Below are 7,856 nucleotides of genomic sequence, written 5' to 3' on the forward strand. Positions count from 1 at the left end.
ATGAAATATAGCGAAACTGAAAAACAAATTCAGAGGGTTTTTTATCGTTATAATTTGGCAACGGGCTGAGGATACATACATAACGCTCGGGGACGAGGACAACTACGAATAAATCATCAAAAACTCCTTTTCAAACTTTAATTTTGGGCAACAGCTAAAATAATAAAACAAAATCCCGTGAAGATCAAACGTTGCGTCCTTAACCAGGACATTTGGGATAACTGAAAAATTAGCCCCACCTGAAATGCCTACAGATAAATTGCTAAATGAACACAAGAAAAATGATGAAAACAAACAGAGAAATCGATTCTCTTCCCTCCCACGGTTCACGTTAAGTGAATTTTGAGACAGAATTGCTGTTTCAACCTCAGGTACTGACGTCACTAGCCAGCGTGGTCTGACCATCTTCAGTTGCTATGTCAATATCCTTCACAAGACAGCATAAAATTGCAACGTTGAACAAGTTGTTGACGATTTTATTTTGAAAAAGTTGCCATTAAAAATGGAAATTCGGATTAAAGGGATGTCTGCTTTGAAAACTTCACCGCAGCAAAAAAAACATCGAGAATAATCACAAAATTCACAAAATTCAACAAATTCGAATCTTAAACGAAACAAAAAACAACAAAATTCAACATTGTAGTACTCACGATTGCAACTAAATTCTTCTCCAACGATCCAAGTTCTTTAATGAAATGCCAAATTCCATTCCTTATCAAACGAAAAACAATTGCAAAAACAGTCAATTCAAACACCAAAACATTTTTGGACACATTTGACTATTTGATTTCTACTTTCCAGAGGCAATTTTGATCACCATTGAACTGCAAATCTTGACGTATTTATCGAGTTAAAAGAATCGTGCTGGGCTTTCTCGAAACAGGGAAAGGTCACAAGTATTGTTTGGGTAACAGGATTTTTTACCTGTCGTCTTAAAAAAGACGCACAGTGGTTTAGGGGGTCTTAAAGGTCTATGAATCGTTCCATTGCCTTCCTGGGTACGAGCAGCTGGCTGCAGGCGGAGGCTGTTAATCCATTCATCCGCTCCCGGGAACACACTCTGATACATCTCGCAATGAGAATGGACTTTTTTACCTGTTAAACTTAAATTTGAGTTGTTATTGATAAATTACTTCATTTGAAGATTTTCAGAGATTGATTTCAAAAAACTTTTATTTCATTTGTTTTGAACATGCTTTTTGCTATAATACAAAACCTAATTAGTCAGAGCTTGTCGTTTGGTTTGGCTGTCGTCTGTAACAAGTTAAACTGTTTGAAGACATTATTCTGATTGAAGCGGTGAATTAGATGACAATTTGCTTAGAAATATGTTTTTACTACAAACTTGTCGATATTGCCTCGACTAAATTAGTCGAAAAATATCGCGCAAATAAAACTAAACTGTAGTCGGTAAATATGTCTATAAAACACATTTAAAGGGAAGTATTTAAACTGATAATTAAAAAAAGAGAATTAATAGCAAGAAAATTCAATCGCCTGAATAAACTTTACGTGTAAAACATGATTATTGAAAATTTCACCAGCAGCTTCTGCAATCCTGAGAACTATTTTCCTTTAACAAAATTATTAAGAAAGAAAGATTATTTTTAAACTCAATCAAGTTCCCTTTTCCTTTCGATCAATTTCTTTTTTTCTTACGATCAGTTCTTCTTTTTCTGCGATCAGTTCAAATACATGTTTTATTAAAATAGCCCGGGAGAAACACCTCCGATTTTGGAATGTTATCCTTTGAAAGTATTCTCCCAACAGTCCACTTAGTCTCATTAATCACGCCAATGCAGGTGACGACAGAAAAAAAAATATTTCCAAGATATCCAAAGTGTTAACCAACTTCGTGTAATTGTTGAACAAGTTGCGAAAACTGTTGATTCTACAATAAAATTTATCCATGTTCCTCGAACTCATATATTTCTCTGTTAGTTGATAAGCTGCGAAAACTTGCTACACCCGCTACAGATACATTCGAGTAAAGTGAATTTATATATATTTCACAGTCAGACGTAATCATATCGAACATTTTTCTATGTCATACCGAGCTTGTTACAGTTTGAAATATCTTTGTTTCATGCCTCAAACTCAAAATTAGTATCGTAGTTATTTATTAGTGTTCGGTTAGTTCTATGCTCCAGACGAGCTTTAACTGCTTGTAAAATGTAAAAATTGTTTAAACTTCTGACAGGTGTCAAAAATCTATGTATAACATTCTAACAGACACTACCATTATTTTGTGATCCCTTTTCCATTTTAGTTTTGTGTAATGCTGTGTTTTATGTATAAGCTGAAGTAAATGACTAGGTTTAGAGGTATAATAGACAATAAATAAAACGTACTTAACGTTACTCATATTACTATGAAAATATCCGTCCATGGAATAGACATATATATACATACTACCCAGCAACACAACAACCGTATAATTACTTTATCGTCTTCAAAACTGCTTTGTTTAATCAATATAAATACGAGGGGGTAATGCAACCCCAAAGTCCATTTCCTTGTTGGTATAACCATGTCAGACGTTACTTAACTTTGTATATATGTAGGAACAGACATGAATGAACTTGTTAGTATATGTTGCATATATGGGTGTGTGTATATGGTGAGAACGATAACACAGTGCACAGTGTATCATTCAACAGATATTTTACAACACGGACTGGGCAAACCATTCGTACAAAGAATAAATATTTTCAAGGAAAACCATTATAAAACGACTCAATTCTTATCTCTACGAGCTATATTTTGACAAGTCGAAAATCCACTGGTAAATCTCTATCCAATACGAAAATGGAATACCCATATACACCAGGTTAGACGTACAAAATGTTGAATGGTTGGATCGATGAATTTTTTGGTTTTTGCATGAATTCAATAACTGTTGGTGATGTCGACTTCGTTGCATATGAGCATTTGAAATTTTACTTTTGACGACTTTATTAAATAATCTATCGAATTTAGAAAACAAGAAGAGGATGGGATGGACACATGGCCATATGAAATTGAATTGTTTGTTTGATCTCGTAAAGGAGGGAAGCATCTATGGTTATGCATTTCACATTTGATTCGCCAATTAGCAAAATGTGTCTGATGGTAGGTAAAGAAATTCCTCAAGATAACATTTTTATCAAATTCTTTCAATGACAAGAACTATGATATTGGCAGCCATTTGTAATTAACTTGCTTTCATTTGAAACGTACCGAGTACATCGCGTATATTCTGAGTATATTACGTTTATATCGAGTAAACTCAACTCAATTTAAGTTTGCAATTGGTTAGCATTCTACAGTTTTAATTGTTCCACATCGTTCTGCAACTACAACGCACTTCAAGCATGAGTGGTACTCTAAATAGTATACTGAAACTTGACAACGCGTCACAAAACTGTAAAACGCTGTAAAAATATTTTCATGTAAAAAAGATTACTTTCTGCAGCTGACCACTATGATCATTGCTTGGAGTGCGTTGCGTGTTAGCATATTGCGATTCTCCTTTCATTCGATTCTTTGAACATGCATTCATGCTATACAAGACCACAGTCAGTACAGATATTGCCGTTTATTTCTGTCGTCTTTATCAATCATCGTAAGTTTTTATTGATCGAATTTGCCCAACTATCAAATCTATCAAATCTTCCCCATCCACACATTGAAACCAAAAAAAAATTGAGTTTTTAATTGGCAGTCGTTGTGCATTGAAACACAGACGGAACAAATAATTAAGGTATACGCAAATTGCACTTTATCAATGTAATGAACTTATTCGTTTATTATCAAAGCGAAAAAAGGACTGCTCGCATGCGGCTGCTCCGTAAAAAAACGAGCTTTTCAATCAACAAATATTACAATAAATAAAAATCATCTCCTCCATTCCTTCCTAAAGTTCCAAGAATGCTTGCCGCGTTGCCTCTTCGTATAGCAATAGAAATTTTCTGAAACAAGTAATTTTTGGAGCCACATTCCACCTGATACTCTCTTCACTAACGTTCCTAATGTAATATATTTCAGGTTTTCAAACTAAAAAGCAAAATTCAACAGGATGATGATCACAGATAAATTGAACGGAATATTATTCAGTAATACAGTCGGCGACTTTGAAATAAGTATCACATTTCGTTTCAACTGTTCCATTCATACAAATAAATGTTTTTTTACTTCTTTGAATGGTTTTACCACGCGCATGCGTGTGCATTGATCACCCGTATAGAATACTTGCTTATTAGTTTGTATGAGTGGATCAGCTGAAAAACAGTTGAAACAAAATGCGTTACTTATTTCAAAGTCGCAGACTGTAATTCAGAAGTTCGTTTAAATTAGCAGCCAATTGTCAACTACTTTATCGTCAGTGTGTGTATTTTATGTAATAATTGTAGCTAATAAGCTATTTACTCTAACAGCGAATCTCAGCGTGACTTTTTTGTTATGGAAACTGCAACAAACTCGTCTGTAGTGGTATGTGGTATACCAAGGTTATTGTTTTAATTTTTCGTTGGTGAAAATAGCCTTTCCATTTGGAGATTGAACAATCTTTTTTGTTGATTTTACAAAAACAAACAATTCCATTTGGACAAAATATCGAAAATTTCCGAACGACAATATAAAAATCAATCACTTATACCAAGTCCGATGAAAAAAAACAACTCACACACAGAGACAAAATATATATATACAATTTTATCCCACTAATAATCCCATATATTTTATTTTTCGGCTTACATCACTTAATCTGCAACCACCATATCTTTTAAAACCATGCCATAAAAACCGAAACGAAATTTATCTTTGAGAAATCCATATCAAAATCACTTTTCTCTCTGAAAAATAAAACTGAATATCCTCTGCACCCTAATGTATTTGGAGGGCTTGGAGTTATTTTCCAAAATACATTGTGAAGATTGAGCCATTTTTGTTATTTTGTTTATCTTGTTATATTGACACGGAGTAGAAGGTATTTATGTATATTGTTATTATCGTAGATAGTGCGTTTGCAGGATATTCATTCACCAACAAACATAACTTATAAAGTAGGTACTCAAATTATATAAACTCAAGAAGCCATTGAATCAGTGAACGATGTTAGGAATGTATATCCATCTATATCACTATGTATAGTAATACTATATATGTGTATACTATACTATAGTATACACATATATTGCTGTGACACAATTTCGTATATATGTTTGCGTTTCACACAGAAACCAATCTTGTCAAATCCGTCCCATTATTTTGGTCTTTTAATCCTTCATTTTCTTATTTAAGGGTATTTTACTGCGAAGCATTTAATCGCGAGATCATTGAGCTTTATTAGCTTTCCTCCATAGTAGTGTTGAAGAGTGAGTGGAACGATGAGCGATAAATTGTATATTGTTGGAGAGTATAAGGAAATCTTACTGTGCAACAAATCCCACAGGTTTTTATTGTTGGTTTTAGTTTACAGAATTTGTGTTGAACATTTTGATCAAAACATCTGCTCGGATAAAAAGCAAGAAGGTTACTGGAAAGATTTTCAAAAAATATAACAAAAATTTAATTCTATTACGACATGCTATGCTGAGCATATCCACAGCAGAGCCGTATCGACGCGTGTCAGAAAGCGTAATCTTTTAAAAGATTTGGTTTTCGGGTCCAAAATACCAACCCGAAACTATCGATTACAATAAATTATCATAATTTTGGTTTTCATGCAGATCCCAATTTATTATTGTGTCGATGAGTGCGGTGGTTATTTCCTAAGCCTAGAGAAAGATTGAATTCTTATCAACAAGTTATAAAAAAACACACCCATCTTGAGCACCACATAGGCGGTCCAAGGGATATGGTAGAAGGCGAGGTAGAGGGGTCAAGGTTGTGGAACTAATTTTTTCTTGAGTTTTATGAGCTTTTGTTGGTAAAAATACCGGTTTAGTGTAAAACTAAAAACCTGAACATCTTCGTTAGAACGTAACACTTAAAAACCCGCTGGAAACATCTGATTTGATAAAGATTTGCGAATGAGAGGTTCGCTAAAAACGTTTTCTTTAGCGAAAATGACGTCGGACATATGCGACAAAGTCGATATTTTTTGCACTAGTTAGCAAAAGTATCATTTTGAACCGTTTAACAGCATTAACCGATTATTTACTTGAAGCCCAGTTGATTGAAAGTTCCTTAATATAGCAAAAGTTTTATCACTCTCATATCAAGCCGGAAAACGTCTCCAAAAAATATTGAATTTGTTTTCCAAAAACCTAGAAATAGAAATCAATTGGAACAATGTTGAGCCTAATTCGATTCCACCAGTCCTGATAGAGTACAGAAATGAGTACAGCTAACCCAAGTCTGAAAATGTAACTTTTGATTTTCTTAATTTCAAGTCACATGAATATACAATATACAAACATCATTTCGCTTAACCCATTCAACTAACTCAAACGACATTCTTGTTCGTTTGGTTGGAAGTTATAAGTTTCATTAAAACATCAAAGAAATTGATTTTGGTAAAGCATAACGTACATAAGTCGGAAAAATCGAGATGTGTGGTGCGGTTGAATTTATATATATAACAAAAGAGACAATGACATTTTCAATTTTGATGCCAATTGTCTTATGTGGATGCCATTGTCTGCCACATTATGTGTGGTAATAATGTGTATAGACAAACTGAAATTGTTGGGGGGTTTTCGAACTCTGAAATGATTGCTTTAAGAAAGGGAATTGGCATTGGAAGTACATTACACGCGGTTTAAAACAATTGCAAACTGTTGGTATCACCGTTGAAAGGATTACATTTTATTAAGGTCAGTTGTCTTAGGATAAAGTCTAACTGATGGTACGGCAGGGATTTTATTTTCATTCAATTCATTCTACAAGAAAATGGTCGAATCTATCAGGTTTTCTCAACAGATTGATCAAAATATTTTAGTTCAAAGTCTCTTACTTCATTAGATTTATCTCACCATTCGCTATTTTATTTCAATAATTCACAGAAGGCTATAGCCTTAACACTACCTGTGATGTCGCACATAAATTACAATTTATAAGACAGCATTAGCCAGAGATCAGTTCTTACTTTTTGTCGTTGTAGTCCTATTTGATTTGTTTTGTTTTGAGACATCACTAACATCCTTTTACCATTTACGGCCAATAACAAGTGCAGTCTGGACCACTGGCTTAACGTGACTTCCGAAATGTAGGCTAGACATATCAACACAAATATTCATTGTATTTGGGTTACATCATACGAGTCATTCATGGCTTTGACCTTTTTTTTAAACATTTTATTTACTGATTTGGTTAACATACGGACTCCAATTTTGAAGAATTCAAGTTGGCGGTATATGTAGCAATTTACAAGGTATTTAGCCAAACTGATAAATGCTAAGCGAAAAACCTTGCATAAAATAACAAAATAAAAAAAATCCTCGAAAATATCTTTTAGTGATGGAAAGTAGTGAACCTGAAATTCACATCTTTTCATAAAAATACTGTTTGCATTACAAAACCATAAAGTAAAAAGTTTTCGTTGAAATCAAGCCAAATTAAATAAGTTATGACTAAAATAAACTTTTGACCATTTTCCCCCAGCTCAAACATCTCTACTGCAATAAAATATATAGAAAGTATTATGCGGAGTTATAAGTTATGTTCTGTCATGAAGTTAAAAAAAAATTACCACTGACGCAGCATTGGAATTGTAACTGAATGGATGGTAACTCCACATATATTATAAATTTCTGTCGTTACCGGAATGTATGTGTATGTAAAATGTGAACACACATATAGTCGTAGGGCATTTCTTTTAAATAGTTTACATTTGAGAGGAAAAATCATTCTTGGCAACGAAGACCTTGGTATTC

The sequence above is a fragment of the Bradysia coprophila genome, unplaced genomic scaffold (assembly GCF_014529535.1).
Source record: "Bradysia coprophila strain Holo2 unplaced genomic scaffold, BU_Bcop_v1 contig_138, whole genome shotgun sequence".
Taxonomy (NCBI): Eukaryota; Metazoa; Arthropoda; class Insecta; order Diptera; family Sciaridae; genus Bradysia; species Bradysia coprophila.